General features: G+C 43.5%; 1 protein-coding gene across 1 annotated transcript in view; it reads left to right on the forward strand.

Annotated features, from left to right (window-relative positions):
• The first annotated feature begins 6,001 nt into the window (after positions 1 to 6,001).
• RHBDD1 (rhomboid domain containing 1) overlaps positions 6,002 to 16,626 on the forward strand; it is a 103,418-nt gene continuing 92,793 nt past the window's right edge. Inside the window, exon 1 of the mRNA XM_059703354.1 lies at positions 6,002 to 6,139. The gene's annotated coding sequence lies outside the window, so the exon portion shown is untranslated. The remainder of the gene's footprint in view (positions 6,140 to 16,626) is intronic.

The raw sequence follows: 16,626 nt of genomic DNA on the forward strand, positions 1-16,626 counted from the left end.
GCTACTTATAAATGCGATAATCCTATCTAATAATAGACAAACATGGTAATTGACCGTACCTTTGCCACGCTTCCCATAGGCTAATGAGTACAATATGCAAATTAACCACCAACAAAGATGGCGGTTAATTTGCATACATAGGCCCCAAGCGGTGGAGTGAAGCCCCACAGCCCCGGGGCCAGTGGAGCAGCGAGGCTTCACGGCTCCGGGGCTGGTGGAGCAGTGAAGCCTGATGTTTCCAGGGCCGGCTCCGGCTAGAACTCAGCCAGAACGAAGGCCTGGGCCCCAGGTGCTGGAGGCAAACCGGTGCCAGCAGCCAGGGGAAAGGAAGGCCTATTGCACAAATCTCTTCATGCAACAGGCCTCTAGTCCTATATAACAAAAGCCCAGTGACCATAACGGCAGAACAACCAGAGCGACCACTCGACCGGTCACTATGAGGTGCACTGACCACCTCTTGGTCTCTTTCACCGGCTGGCAGGCTCTGATCGCCAATGGTGAACAGGGAACCAGGGTGGGTGGCGGGGGATGTGGGTGGGGCCAGACCAAGTCCCCTGCCCTGCCTGTCACCCCACAAAGGGTGACCAGCAGCAGAGGTGGGGCTGGTGAGCAGGCAGAAATGGCCAAACTCTCAGTCCCTCCCCCAGCCAACAGGCTCCCATCTCCAGATGAGGAATGAGGAACCGAGGTGGGTAGTGGTGGGGGGGTGGGTGGGAGGGAAGGGGGCAGGGCCGGCTGCTGGCAGCTGGGAAGATGGCCCTGATGGCAGGCTAGGCCCAGGGACTGAACCCACTCACGATATCATGCGCCGGGCCTCTAGTCATTAATAATGTTTTCTGTTTTGTTTTGTCTTAAAGGCACTGAATAACGTTTTTATATTTTTCTTTTAAATTAAAAATAATCAACTTATTCTTTGCTTGAATTGGTTCCATGGTTGTTGATTTTGTTTAGTTACTTAAAAACATTTTATTCCATGTAATACCTTAACCAATGAAGAAATTAAAGATTAAAAAAATAAAAATAAAAATAAAACATTTTATTCTTATATGATTATGGTGGTGATTCTTTATCAAGATCTCTCTTTGGCTCTGCAACTCTTCTAGTCACATTTCAATATCTTACTGTCTTCTTTGATTTTTTTTAACATGCTATTTATTTTTTTTCTAGATCTTAGAATATTAAAATACTTGAGTTGAAGGAGACTTTGGAAATAATTTTTGTGAGTCCCTCATCTTACAGTTGAGAAAATTAAGTTTCAGAGGGTTTGAATGGCCAAAAAGTAGCTAGTGGCAGAGCCAAAAATCATATTCTGCACCATTTCCAATTTTCTATATGCTTTCTTGATTATGAAAAAAAAAAAAAAGAAGAAAAAGAAAAAGAAAAAGAAAAAAAAGGGAAACAAAAACCATCATTAGGCCCCCAAATAGCTTTAAAGGTCTATGCAACAATATCCACGATGGCCTATTAGACCCATTATCATGCCCCACACCTCATCCTTGATAAGTTGTTCCTTTATGGCTTATATTATATTCATTAAATCAATTAAGGTTCTGGGTTATTATTTAGTCAAATGAATTTATCTTTGTTGGAATACTTGTTCCTTGGTGTACATAAAGAAAGAAATGTTTGAGTCATGTTGGCAGTTCATCCCAAAGGGTCATTTGAATTTTATTGTTTAAAAGCTCTACTTCATATTTGGATGTGTGGTCTAGAATAGAATAGCTGTCAACATTTCCTCACAACTGAGCCCATGCAATTTGCATGTTGGCAAGTTACAATGGATAGAACAGTGTGCTAGATTTACTCTGGAAATTTAATATTAATAACATTTTTCTTAAAAAGAAACCAAATGAACCCTTGGAGTGTGTGTGTGTGTGTGTGTGTGTGTGTGTGTGTGTGTGTGTAAGAAAATGAATGTGGAAGGAAAGGAGCATCTTGGCTACAAAAAATGACTCAGAACAAAACTGTGTGTGCATATATTGAGAAGAGAAGGCAGGGATAGACATACTAGGAGAAACACATGTTAACACTTAGAACATTTTGTGAATATACAGAAATTCTATGGACTATTTTTGTAATTATTCTATAAAGTCAAATTACTTGAAAATAATTTTTTTAAAAATTGGCAATGTGATGTGACATTTACTTAAAGACTGGCATCCTCCTAACTTAAGACAAACAATGAGCTGTAAAACTACTTTTTCACTTCAGTTAGAAGTCAGGCGTGTTAAATTATAACAGGACAAGAAAAATCTAAATTTTGTGAGGTGGAGCTCTCTGTAATTTTAGGTGATGTCAAAATTCTCCCCACCCCCTACACCATCCTGTGGCTTCTATTTTTCCTCCCACTATTATTGTAAACTAGAGGCCAAGTGCACGAAATTTGTGCACTGGTAAGGTCCCTAGAGGCTGCCAGCTGTGGGCTGGGGCCTCCCTCTCTTCCCCCCGCCGGCTCCGCCCCCTGGTCGAACTCCCAGATGAACTCCTGGTCGAGGGGACAATTTGCATACTGTGCTTTTATTATATAGGATTGGATAGAGCTTTGCAAAAATTTCAACTGTCTTTTGTCCCAGATTTCCTCCACCCAAGATGCCTCTGCCTCCAGTTTCCTCCAATCACCACCCAGTATTGCCACTTGCTGGTGGACAGACTGACCCATGACTTTTAAGTGAAATTCATTCTCTCCTAAGGGTTCCCTCAACAGCCCTACATTTTAAATATGTTGTCTAATTGCGGATGGAAAGGTCTTTTTGAAGGGATTTTAAGTATTAGCAAGCAGTGTTGGAGATACTGCTGTGTGTATCTATTCTTATATGTCCAAAGGAGGTCCTAAAATCCCCTATGGACTAGGGGCTGACAGGAAAGTTAGCCAAAATGCCTGTCATCTGCACTGCATCCTCACAGCCTTATCTCCCATATTTTGATGCAAGTTCCTTTTGGAACGTTTTCTCTTTCCTACCAAGAACATTCTTAAGTTCTTCTTTTCTAAAAATTCATTATCTAAATTAGTTTTTCATAAAGCACAAACACACTGTGCCAGATTTGAGGAGGTGTGGTGGGTTAGGAAGTCTCCTATGAGGCCTCACATGGCATGTAGAAAATGAGATTTGGCAGCTGGAGTAAAATTATTCATTGTAGTCATGGAGGCATCAGAATTTTAGTTGATTAAAAAAACAGAATGGCATTTGCAAATGTAAAAGAAAAATGCTGTTAAAAATGATTATGAAAATAAACAGCTTATTTAGGATTTATTATTTGAAAGAAATAGGAGCTCTCAAACTATATTCCTATTGTCCTGTAAAATTGAAAACAATAGGACATCTATAAAATCATTTTAATTTTTAGATAATAATCATAATGAGTTAGAACAAGAATAAGGAAGACTTACCCAAAACACTCAGTAGAAAAAAATACTTCCTAAAATAGAAAAATGTAGAAAATTGAAACACAGTCATTCAAAATAATTCTGAAATGGACAGTGAATAGTTGTCATTTCAGTTTTTTGTCATTTAGATAATGAAACAATGAAAACTTGATGAAACATGTACATGAATAAAAAAATTACCATGTATATGGACCATGATGCATCCAGTGACACACAGTACTAGACATTTACTATTCAGAGGTAGAGATAATATATTAGAAAGAAAGTGTGAACCATCAATCCTTCTCCCTACTAGCTTTGTGAGTTTTGGCAAATTACTTGGACTCTCTGACCCTCAGTTTCCTCATTTATAAAATGGAGGTGAAGTGCCTGGCATATAATAGACACTTAACAAATGGCAGCTACAGTAGCTATCAAAACAGTTAACATGTATTGGATATTTATTATGTGCCTGGCACTTTCATTAACTTACTTAAGTATTTTAAGTTTTTTATGTTTCCTCTACTGTACAGGCTAAAACTACCAGTAAAGTTTTTTAAAATGTATTTTTATTAATTTCAGAGAGGAAGGGAGAGGGAGAGACAGAAACATCAATGATGAGAATCTTTGATTGGCTGCCTCCTGCATGCCCCCAACTCGGGAACGAGCCTGCAGCCCTGGGAATCAAAAAGTGAACTCCTGGTTCACTGGTGGATGCTCAACCACTGAGCCACGCCGGCCAGGCAACTTTTTAAAAAAATGTTTTTAATCTAGGAGAAAGCACTCAGTGTTAGCTGTAGGTTTTTCAGGGATGCCCTTTATTAGGGTAAGGAAGTTTCCTTATAATCCTACTTTTTTGAGAGTTTTTACCATAAATGTTGAATTTTGTTAAAATACTGTCTCTGAAGTATTGGCTTTCAAAGCAGCTGGCAGCCAGACCTGAGTTCAGTATCAGGTAGACTTTTTCTGTCCTCTCAAATGTCTATGAACTTTTTCAATATTTGAAATTAAATATAATTGTCTAAGTATGTTCTTAATCCTTATATATAAGAACATTTTTATGAGATTATTGTATTGAGCTTCTTGATTTGTAGCTCCCTTAAAATCACCTCTGTATCTGATATCTATACTAATAAAAGGGTAATATGCTAATTAGACCGGGAGACCTTACAGACAACCTTCCGGACAAAGCCGGACAAAGCTGTGGCTGGGAGGGCCGAGATAAGCCACCAAGGCTGGGAGGGCCCATCACAGAGCCCAGCCTGGTGGGCAGGGTCTCCCTTTGCGCAGTATTGATCACAGAGCCCTGGCAGGGTCGGCAGGGCAGGTAGGGCCTCCTTGTGGGCAGGGATTAATGGCGGAGCCCAGGCCAACTGGGAAACGCCTGCCTCTGCTCTGCCATTGATCCCAGAGCCCTGGCAGGGTGGGCAGGCAGGCAGGCGGGGGGCAGCTGGGGGTGAGCAGGCCAGCAGGGTGGGGACAATTGGGGTGAGCAGGCTGCCTGAGGGGGGGGCAGTTAGGGGTGAAAAGGCTGGTGGGGGGGCAGTTGGGGAACGAGCAGGCCAGTAGGTAAAGTGGTTAGGGGTGATCAGGCAGGCAGGTGAGTGGTTAGGAGCCAGTGGTCCCGGATTGCGAGAGGCCTAAACCGGCAGTCGGACATCCCCCAAGGGGTCCCAGATTGATGAGGGTGCAGGCCGGGCTGAGGGACACCCCGTATTTCCTGCACAGGGCCACTAGTATTAAGAACAAACTCCCGTTTGACCCAGCGATCCCACTTTAGGGAATATATCCTAAAAACTCCAAGACACCAATCAGAATGAATATATGCATCCCTATGTTCATAGCAGAGTTATTTACAATATCTAAGATTTGGAAACAGCCCAAGTGCCCGTCAGTAGATAAATGGATAAAAATGCTGTGGGACATTTACACTGTGGAGTACTATGCAGCTGTAACAAAAGAGGGACCTCTTACCCTTTGGGACAGCATGGATGGGCCTGAAAAAAAACATGCTAAGTGAAATAAGCCGAATTGAGAAAGACGAATATCCCACTGGATGCCCCATCTGGCCCCTCCAACGCAAGCCACTTGTTTGCATCAAATACGTTCACTGCAATACTTAACACCTAAGGCCCTCACATGGACACACAGGCTGAGAAATGCAGCCGCAGACCCAAGCTTTGGGAAGTGAATAGTACACCCACGACCTTGTTTGGGGGGCGTCCTTGGTAACCGTGGGTGCTGCCCTGAGACAGGCAGCTCTCTGCTGTCTGACAACTCATGAAGGTGTAAGTGTCTCTCACACACCATCCACTTCACCAGCAGCATCGGACCCCTCGCAGCAGGTGGGGGGCCTGCAGCAAGGCCGGGCCCTGGAAGGACAGTTTCTCGGCCCCCACGCAGCCCACTGGCTGCTGGTCTCCACGTCTGGTCCCTCCAACGCAGGTCGCTAGTTTGCTTTTGCTCTACGCACGCCCGGCAGAGGACGACAGTCCCTTAGGGCAGGGGAGACAATGGTCACCCCCTTTCCACCCGCAGTCGCAGGATGAGTCCACACACGGTGCCCTCGGAGCCACCGCCCTGTCACGGCCGCCCGCTTTACAGCCCTCCCTCCCTCTCCAACCCGGGCCGCCGAGGCGCGCCGCGGCATCACCCACTGTCTCTCGCGCGCCTGTCTGGCCGCGGGGAAGAGGAGCGTCGATCGACGCCGCCCGTGCGTGATGACGCACGTGCGCGCGCGCGCAGACGTGAGGACGCAGGCGGGCCGTAGAGAGCGTGAGTTTCCGCGTCTGTTTGGTCCGGTTCGCGGCGTCGGTTCTGCGCGGTTTTTTTAGACGTTTCCCGGGGCCGCGGCGCCGGCGGCGGGGCGGGGACTGCGGGGCGACTGTCGGCGTCCCCGTAGGGCCGGGGACAGGGGAGGGGATGGGGCAGGGGAGGGGATGAGGCAGGGGAGGGGATGAGAGCAGAGCGGGTACGGGTTGGAGGCGCAGCCTAGGCGCCCCGGAGATAGGGGATCGCGGAGGGCGTTCCCTAGAGCGACCCTGCCGGGGTGCTCTTCACCCGCGCCTAGGCGCCGACCGCAGGGGACGACCTGCCGGGCTCTCAGGGTGGGGGCAGCTCCGGGGAGCTTTAAGGGATTGTCTTTAAAGGCAGGAGCTTACAGCGACGTTGCGTCAGCAACAGCTTTCACTTTCAGGTGCACTTGGATCAGTCACTTTCTGTTCTGGGAGCTAGCGGTGTGCAGGCGCACCCCACCCCCCTCACCCGCACCCCACCTCCCCAACCCGAGGAGTGGTGTTTCTCCCGCAGGGCAGAGGAAATCCACCCACCCCTTTAGCCCTTTCCGCCCGGACCTGCAAAGCCTCTCCCAAACCGGATCAGCATCTCTTTCCCAGACTCGGGTGCTCGCAGAAGGAACCATCGCTTAGTCACGATTAAGCCACCTATAGGCGTAGGTCCCTTTGCAGAACACTCAGTGACAGCCGGACTTTGCTGCTCTTTTCTATTTTTCCCCTTTGGAATGTCTTCTTAAAAGTCTGTCTACTGTCTCAAATGTATATGTCAGAGTTTCTAATAGAGTTTAAAGACCTCATGTGCTGCCGGCATGGCAAGGCTTGGGAAGAGGTCATCTTACTTACGAAGAGTAGCACTGCATTGGTTTCCTAAATTGTCCCTGGACTACTAGTATCGGCATCCGTCTGGGACTTGTTGGAATTGTAAATCTGGGGGACGTACAGAATCGGAAATCTATTTCAACAAGCCTTCCGGTTGGTCCCAGTGCACCCGGGTGCTAAAGTTTGGGAATTACTGGCATATCGATAAAGAATAACCATTGGGAGTCGCCGTGGAATTTGACAGAATGGAAGGGATCCATGTAGGGCCTTTCCTGGGTGTAGGATCTTGGACAAGTTACTGAACGGTTACGTCTTCAATGTGAAAGTGCACCAGCATACGTGGAAAACACTCAAAGATGAGATGTGACTTAATACCCGTTATGACTATACAATCTATACATAGGTTGTGGTGGAAGGTTCTTCATTGGGTTAGATAGGGGTTGTAGGATATTGTGATGACCGCTTAAATGGCATTTTATTTGTTTATTTGTGGTTTCCCAGTTATATTCTACAGAATTAAGGTTATTTATTGGAGGCAGGATATTCAGTTCAAAGTTATAGTAATATGTACTATCTCAGACCAGTGCTGTGGTGGCTGGAGAATTTTTAAGAGTCACATAAGTTACTGTTAAAAAGTACTTTAAAGATTTTTGGCCTCCTGGTCTCCAGCTGAGTTATACTTTTTGACCCAGAATTTGGTAAAGGAGGTAGAGTGGATAACTGAGCAGAGATTAGCCTTTGGGCTGAGGAGTATTATGGAGCAGTGACTTGCAAGCATAAGACAAGGCTGGAGATGTCTCCGTCCTTATCTTTCTTTCCCACATGTCAGACTGTACAGCCCAGATAGCAGGGAAGGCCTCCTCCCACCCGTTCTCCATGCCTCTGTGTTCTGGGAGCATCACAAGAGCTAAGGTAGGCGTGCCAGCCACCTGTGGTTTTTGCAGATCATCAGTTGCAGTGTTACTCATAACTTTCCCCTTCCTTTTCCAGGGGGAGGCTTTTGGGGGAGAAAGAGAAGTATTCAGGATTTGAAGCAGGTGCCTTAAAGCCTAGACTCATTCCAGTGTTGAGAAAGGTCAGTGCCACCCTGTAGCCTAACCAGAGGCTTGGATCAGAGCACACTGCTCCCAGGGCCTTGCCGTGGCTCCTGGATGTCGTGGGTGAGAGAGTTTCCAGATAATCAGGAGTCAGGTTGGATATCAGCTGCTATAAATAATTTTGATAGTGCTGCCCCATTATGAAGCATTCATTTTCCAAAGGCCCCCACATTTTTCTTGTTGTCTGTTTCAGAGAGGCAGATCTATAGCAGGGGCTTGGGGTCAGGAAGACCCTGCTTTGAACCCTGCCTCGGCTGCATACTGATTGTATCCATTAGACAAGTTAACATCCTCCCAACCTTAATTTCCTCTCCTATCAGATAGGGTTATGGTGTGTGATTGCCTCCGGACATTGGATGAAATGAAGTGCAAAACATGTCCACCAGGTGTTAGGCATAGACGCTCAATCACTACTGCACGGTAGACAGTAGAAAAAGGTAGTTACCACCTCAAACCTAACTTTATCCCATCCATTTCCTCTTATGAATGAGGTAGTTTTATTACCTAACTGCACTGCTTTTCTTAAATGATCAAAGATGCTGAAGTGAAAAGTCAAACCTTTCACATTATAGTGAACAAAAGAAAGCCAACACTTGGAGAAAGTTAAAACTCTAAACATGGTAGAAAAACACTGTAGTTTTATCATCATCCAGAGCAACTTCCATAAGACTTTTTGGGGTGCTTACTGGAAGCTGAAGGTCAGGGGTGATTAATATTTAAGTTTCTTCAATTAGTTAATAGGGACAATCAGTTATAGAAGGGGACACTATGTTAGAGGAGATGAGAACTCAATAAAAATATGCAGCAAAGTATAAGAAAGTACTATTAGTTCTGATATTGTTATTTTTTAATATGAATGCTTAATGATAGCAAAGTGAAAATCTTTGTTCAATTTTTTCAAAGTAATAGAAGTTTATATATATGTGTGTGTATTCATATATCCTATATAATAAAAGCCTAATAATGCTAAGTGTCCGGTCATCCATTTGTCTAGTCAACCAATCAAAGCGTAATATGCTAATGATATGCTAAAGCCACTCACTGCTTGCTATGACATACACTCACCACCAACCTCCCATGTCCCTCCCCGGCCTCGACTGTGCACCAGTGTGGTCCCTGGGCCTGGCCTGCACACTCTCATAATCTAGGACCCCTCGGGGCATGTTGGAGAGCAGGTTTTGGCCCAATCCTTCTCAAAGCAGGAGTTGTCCCCTGGTAGTCAGTGCGCTCCCATAGGGGGAGCGCTGGCCGCTCAGCCAGAAGCCAGGCTCACAGCTGGTGAGCTCAGCGGCGGTGGTGGGAGCTTCTCCCACCTTTACAGCAGCGCTAAGGATGTCCGACTGCCAGCTTATTCCATTCCCTGTGGAGAGTGGCCCTAAGCTGTCAGTTGGACATTTCCCAAGGGCTCCTGGACTGTGAGAGGGCGCAGGCCGGGCTGAGGGACCGCCCCCGCCCCGCCCCCTGAGTGCATGAATTTTGTGTACTGCGCCTCATATATATATAAATAAATAAATATATGAGCATGGAAAATACTTGAAAGATTCATACCAGGTCATAATTACTTGTAATATGGGGATGGGGTAAATCTATACAATTCATCTAAAGTTAGATATGTGCATGTTTATGTAAACAGTCTTTTAAAAAGATAGAAATGATGCTTTAAAAAGATTTCCTTTTAGGCTGCAGTTGTCATCCAAGCGTTGGGCATCAGATATTTTTAAAAGCAGGGAACCCTATTTAGCAGAATCTCACCTGTAGCGCTCAGGAGATGAGAGGCTTTAATGAAAGGCACGGGGCCTCAGCGGGGACACACCTGAGGCATGTCCCTGGGACCTAGGAGTCCAGGTCACTGGTCTGAAACTCTGTCTGAGGGATAAGAATCCTCAGGAGATGAGCTACACCTAAGAAAGTCATGGCAGGAAGAATTCTTGTGGGTGGGAATCACAGATGTGTTCTGAAAACAATGCCCAAGGTTTTCAGCAATGTTAAACAGGTAGTATAGCTTCTCATGCGGAGGAGTGATTACTTAAAACAAAATCCAACCTTTAGCCTGACCCATATTTTATAAAAATAGAGAGGTGTCTATGCACATTTTTCTTTGAGAAATCATCTAAGCTTTTTTTTTTTTAATCCCTCAAGTATGGCAGCTATATCACTCTTAAAGCTATTTAATATTTCAACTGGCTGTTGTTTAGCATTACAAATGACTCAAGGAAAAAGAAACAAGGAGTCCATGGAAATACATTACTTGTGTTTACCGCCCCTGGGATTTTTTGTTGTATGGAAGAAGCTGGTTTGCATTTATATGATAAAGGATTTTTCTTAGAGTTAATTTTTAGTTAATAGTGAGCTTTCATAAGAAAAATAATTTCAAATGAATGCTAAGAATCAGATTGTTATTAATAAGGGAAGTAATATTGCTTTGTCTTTTTTTACACATTGAGGGTTTCCTGGTGACAGCTGGAGTGTGGGGGAGGGGCAGTCACTTTCAATCAACCAGCTGCTCTGTGCAGCATCCTGATGGTGACATTTCAAAGCCTGTGGATAATTTTGGCTGTATTCAGAAAAGAAAATGTATCGAATTTCTGGGAAGCAATAGATAGTGTGCAAGAGCCCTTTGGGATCTAGATGATAGCCAACTAACCACGCATGCATTCAGGTTTCCATGTTGGTGTTAGTTACCATCTACTTTCTTGGACATTGTTACTAGTACATGCACATAATAGTTAAAAACAATAAAGCTTAGATCCATGGGGGGAAAAGGCTCATTACTTTATGGAGAGGAAGGGAAGATGGAAAATAAATTTTGGGGGTGTGCTTCTTGTTTTCACATAATATGCTGTTTCATCTAGTCTTCACAATGACTCCAGGAAGTAAGGGAAGTTTTTCTCATCTCTGGATAAAGAAGCTCAGCAGGATTGATTATATGATTTGCCCGCGGTCACGTACCAGTAAGCGATGGCATCCAGATTTGAGTGCAAATCTGGCTTCAGCTCCAAGAGTGTTGTCATAAGAATTACAGCTGTTTCTCCACGGTGTTAACTTGCTTTTGCATTTTTAATTCAAAGTGTCAATATCTGGAAAGTTATGAGTAAAATTTATATACATATTACAATTACATCTATTCTATATTCATAATATATAGGGAGAGAGTTGACAGCTACTAATTTTGGACTTTTTTCTCCTCGAGAAAAGTCTCTCGGGCAACACCGAAAGAAGTTTTGATACAGTTTTTATGTTACAAATACCAGCGATTTGCAATTATGTGTTATAATGAATCAGTTGTGATTCTAAGTTTGAAAAAAATGGAGGAATAAATATATGTGTATATTGCCCTGTAGCAGAAGTCCCTGCCTTCATATCAAAGTTTTCAAGATTTCCTCCTTTCTTTCAAGGTGTGTTAATTTTGTATTAGTACAAAACCTTATAGATTTCTAAATTTCCAGCTTGTAGCTATACAAGAATATCCACCAAGTGATGACTTAAATCCTTTTATTTTTGTGAAATTGCTCCACAACTTTTGACTATGAATTTCATTGGTCACTTCATCTCCTTCCCCATTGCCCACAGGATAATGCCTGCCCCAGTATTTTCTTTATTTCTCCACCGACACATCATACAAAACTTTAATTTTGCTACTTTGTAAACATTCCATGCACTTTTATATACAGTTCTGTTATGGTTCTTTATCACACTATATTGTTGCTGTTTGTGTGTTTGCTTCTCTTCCTAGGCTGTGGTTGCCTCAAAGAACAGTGCTTGTCCCTTAGTGGATGTTCAGATATTATTAAACTAGAGGCCTGGTGATATTCTTCACCCGGTGTCCAAGGTTATGCACTAACTATATGACTTTGAGAGGTCTTTGCCTTACTCTTGCAGAAGTTACTCTCACACTCACATGCTTGCACTGTGCTCTCTTTTCTCTTTAGGGCATGCCTGGAGCAGACCTTTGAGATACTTCTTTATACCCTAGGGGCTAGAATATTGTACGCAGTAGAAAATGAGAGCTGGTAATGCTTGAGGTAAACTAGGATTTGCTTGCCAGTCCTTGGCAAATGCCATAGTATTCTGGGTAGGGTTCTTTGACAGCAAACAACAAAACTAAGTTAAAGCTCATCCAGATAACTCAAGAGCAAGATATTGGAAGTGTATGGGTAAGCTCAGAGAACTGACAGAAAAGCCAAACCACCAGGCTACGGGACAGCAGCTTGGTGGGGTCTCAAGGTTTGCATAGGCCTAGTAGATAAGAAAATTCTTTTATTAAAAAATATATTTTTATTGATTTCCGAGAGGAAGGGAGAGGGTGAGAGAGTTAGAAACATCAATGATGAGAGAGAATCATTGATCGGCTGCCCCCTGCACACCCCCTACTGGGGATGGAGCCACAACCTGGGCATGTGCCCTTGTCCAGAATTAAATCCAGGACCCTTCAGGTCTGCAGACCGATGCTCTATCCACTGAGCCAAACCAGCTAAGGTTGAAAAATTCTTTAAGTTACTAGTAATGCTCTGAGTGTCAATTCCAGGAGTCGTTGGTATTAGTGTCTCTACACAAGTTTTAGATTCCAGGGAGAGAGTTGTTATTCCAATTCTGGTCACTGGCCCTCTTGATTGCCGGTCCCCTCAGGACCACATCCAGTGGAGGTCTGAGGTAGATTCCTATTACTGAAAGAATGAGGTATTGATGCTGGGCAGGCAAAATCCTCACGCTGTCCCTATCACCTGGTAATCAGTGGACGTCCTGTGTGCTTTCTGGGAGCAGAAACTACATCTCTGAAGTCTTGACTATTTCTTATGCTGGGCAGATTTTGGTTACATAAATAATTTACCAACAGTCCTTACACACATTAATTTAAAGGGTGTGGTGGCTATCACTTTTTCATTGATTTTAGGTAGACAAAGAAATCTGGCGTGGAGCAACTGGGAGAGTGGAATTACTTAAATCCTCTTGAAGGGAGAGATGGTGGGATGTTGGCATTGCTGCTCCCTGTGTCTGCTGGTTTAGGCCCTATGTCTGATGGGCTGTCAGTGGAAGAACTTTAATGAGCCCTCATTACACTAAAGCTTGTATTCTGTGAGAGAAGGAACTGGCTTATGATTGATATTGGAAATCATACGTGGTGATGGATCAAAATTGGAGTTGGCACTAATTCACCTCGCTGTGGAGCAAAAGTCAGGACTATGTACAAAATCCAGTAGTTTCATTTTTCATGTATAAAGATAATCTAATCATTTTTGTTAAGACAGTAACACTTTAAAAAGGAGGGAAAATAAAAATTTGGCCATCTGACATATTGAGATTTTTTTTTTTAATCCTGAAATGGAGGATCATTAAATTTTCAAATGTAGTGATGGTTTAAAGACAATTTTGACAAAAACTGTGGTTTGACATTTTATTATAAAATGTATTGTAATTAGAGAATCACTTCTATTTTCATGTGTCTTCCTAACACCCATCATATTGTTTAAAATAATGTGTGTGTAATTGAATAGCATGAAAAGGTTTAAAAATGTGGCATCATAGCCCTGACCAGGTGGCTGAGTTGGTTGGAGCATCATCCTCTAAATCAGCAGTTCTCAACCTGTGGGTCGCGACCCCTGAAAATACATCCTGCATATCAGATATTTACATTACGACTCATAACAGTAGCAAAATTAAAGTTATGAATTAGCAACGAAAATAATTTTATGGTTGGGGGTCACCACAACATGAAGAACTGTATTAAAGGGTCGCGGCATTAGGAAGGTTGAGAAACCAAAAGGTTGCAGGTTCAGTTCTAGGTCAGGGCACATACCTAGGTTGGGGGTTTGATCCCTGGTTGGAGCACATGAGGGAGGCAAGCTCTCTCTCTCTTCCTCTCTCTCTCTTTCCCTCCCTCTGCTCTCTCTAAAAATCAATAAAAACATATCCTCTGGTGAAGATTAAAAAAAGAAAGTGGGCCTGGCCAGTGTGGCTCAGTATGAGTGTCGACCTATGAACCAGGAGGTCATGATTCCATTCTCATGGCACATGCCTGGGTTATGGGCTGAATCCCTGGTAGGGAGTGTGCAGGAGGCAGCTGATCAATGATTCTCATCATTGATGTTTCTATCTCTCCCTCTCCCTTCCTCTCTCTGAAATCAATAAAAACATACTTTTTTAAAAAAAGTGGAATCATAGAAAACCCAGAAAATGCTAATTGGTTACTAAGTTATAAAAATACTGTAAAGCTATTTAAAATTGTTGATGTCTTATTCTACTTTATTTGTTTATATGGGTTAAAATTACTGTCATTTCTAAGTTTATAAACATAAATAATCTCAATATAATCTCATTTAATGCTCACAACACCAAATACGCCTGCATTATTTCCTTTTACAGGTGGAAATGGCAGTTAAGTGACTTCCCTAAGGTCACATAAGTGTTGTATTGTAGAGATCTTACCAAAAAGACCATGCCCTCAAACATTGTCCTATACTCTGAGACGTTAATATTGCCAGCCCTGTGCATCGTTGTGACAAAAAGCATTGGGACATTTCTTTTCCCAGAGCCTGTCTGTTTACCCGAGCTTCTTGACAACTTCTTTGTGTTCGGAAAGTCTTCAGATGTGTCGCATTGCCCGTCACCTGTGCTTCTGTTTGCTGTGAGCATGGCAGCCCTTCCCGCGGTGCAGGGCGTGCTCTGTGAAGCCTCTTGTCCCGTGTGCCTTAGAGCAGCCTGGCAGCCTTTCATGCTGAATCCAGCAAGGTTGCTTTTTTCATTTACCAGAGCTGGGGTGTCGCTTTCTAGGTGAACAATAATTAAATGCTTTTAAAGATGTATTTGATTAATAGGAAGCTGACCTGTGTAAATTAATTATAACTGTAATGATGTCATAGCCTTGTCTTTTATTATTAGCCAGGTAATTGACCAGAAGTTTGGAAGCTTATTGTAACTGACAGTTAGGGGTTTGACCTTGTGTGCTGTCTAAAAGCGAAATGTGCACAATGCATGCAAATGCAGTGTGTTCACTGTGCTGCATGCGTGGTCGGAGCATCTGATCTTGGCTTCTCATTTCTACTCTGTGCTGCTTTGAGGAAATTCGTATACTCAAACAGAATATTACACTGAATTCTCTCTGTAAAAGCATCGGGCCAAACACAGATGTCTGTGTCATTGAGTAATTACAATCAGATGGGAAACCTGGCACATTTAGGATGTGTAGTCAAATAAACAAATGCCCTGAATTAAATGAATCTTGTTTTTAAGTTCCATGTGAAGGATGGCAAAACAACTTTTGGTAGAGAAGACGTAACAATAGGGGCATATTTGATAAGTTGAGAGAATTTGTCCCCTCCTATTCCAATTTGTCCGAGAAAGTTCAGAGCACATGGTATTTTCAGTATTTGAGTGATGAGAGCCTCTAACTTTGGTGGATTTGGTTGAAGAATGGGATGATGGTGGTAAACATGGAGGGGAAGTGGGATAATAAGGACTAAGCAGCAGTGGTTCCTGGGTATAGACGGTCCTCTCTCCTGCACACTTTCTACTAGGGGTAGAGTCAGCTCTGCTAGAATATGACATACGCATTCCTAAACTCACCATTCTGAGCACAATCAGGCAGTAAAAACCACAGGGCTTATGGGGCACATGGTATTAGGAGCAAAACACCCCAAAATGTTGTCAGTGGTACATTAAAAAGAAGAGATAGGCCCTGGCTGCTTTGACTCAGTGGTTAGAGCGTCGGCCTATGGACCAACAGGTCCCGGTCAGGGCACATACCTCGGTTGCAGGCTCGATCCCCTGGCAACCAATCAATATGTCTCTCACATCTATTCTCTCTCTCTCTCCCACTCCTTGCTCCCCTCCAATCTCTCTAAAAAAAAAAAAAATCCTCAGGTGAGGATTAAAAAAAGAGAGAGATAGGAACCTAATAAAATAGTAGCACAATTTTACGCCTTATATAATAAAAAATATACAAGTGCTACCATAAATATAGCCCGCTCCCTTCAAAAAGTCCTAAATTTTGCTGTGGAAGTGGTAGCAACTTGTGAATTATTGTCAGTGGAGGAAGGAGGGTTATCTGGAACTGGATGGCAGACATTGATGGGTGTAGCTCATAATACAATCTGTGAACTTGAGGTAGCTGGATTGAGGTGTGCAAATGTGTACATTTTGAGGATTTCCATGAAGCTTGCTTCAGCTGAGTATACTTTTCTGCATCTACCTGGTATTTCTTGCTGATGAAATACAATCAAAAGCGAAATATGCATTATGCTCAAATTGCTCCCAGATACTGTATATTAATTACAGTTGACAAATTTGCTTGTTTTAAGTACTGTAGCAGAAGTGACGGAGCCTGGTCAGGGAGTGGTGTTGGCAATGCTGTAAGTTCTTTGCCTGAGTGCTTTCTCTGGCCCCTGACACCTGTTTTGCCTGCTATGGCAAGCCACAGGGACGGGAATTAAGGCGGACCCCTAGTCTTGGGGATAGCACTGAGGCATAACTCTACTAGTTCCCAGGGTTCCCAGTGGGATTATGCGCCAGTACTCACAGTGATGGCTGGCTTAACGATGCATACACTTTTGGCTCT

This window comes from Myotis daubentonii, chromosome 7, assembly GCF_963259705.1.
Source record: "Myotis daubentonii chromosome 7, mMyoDau2.1, whole genome shotgun sequence".
NCBI lineage: Eukaryota > Metazoa > Chordata > Mammalia > Chiroptera > Vespertilionidae > Myotis > Myotis daubentonii.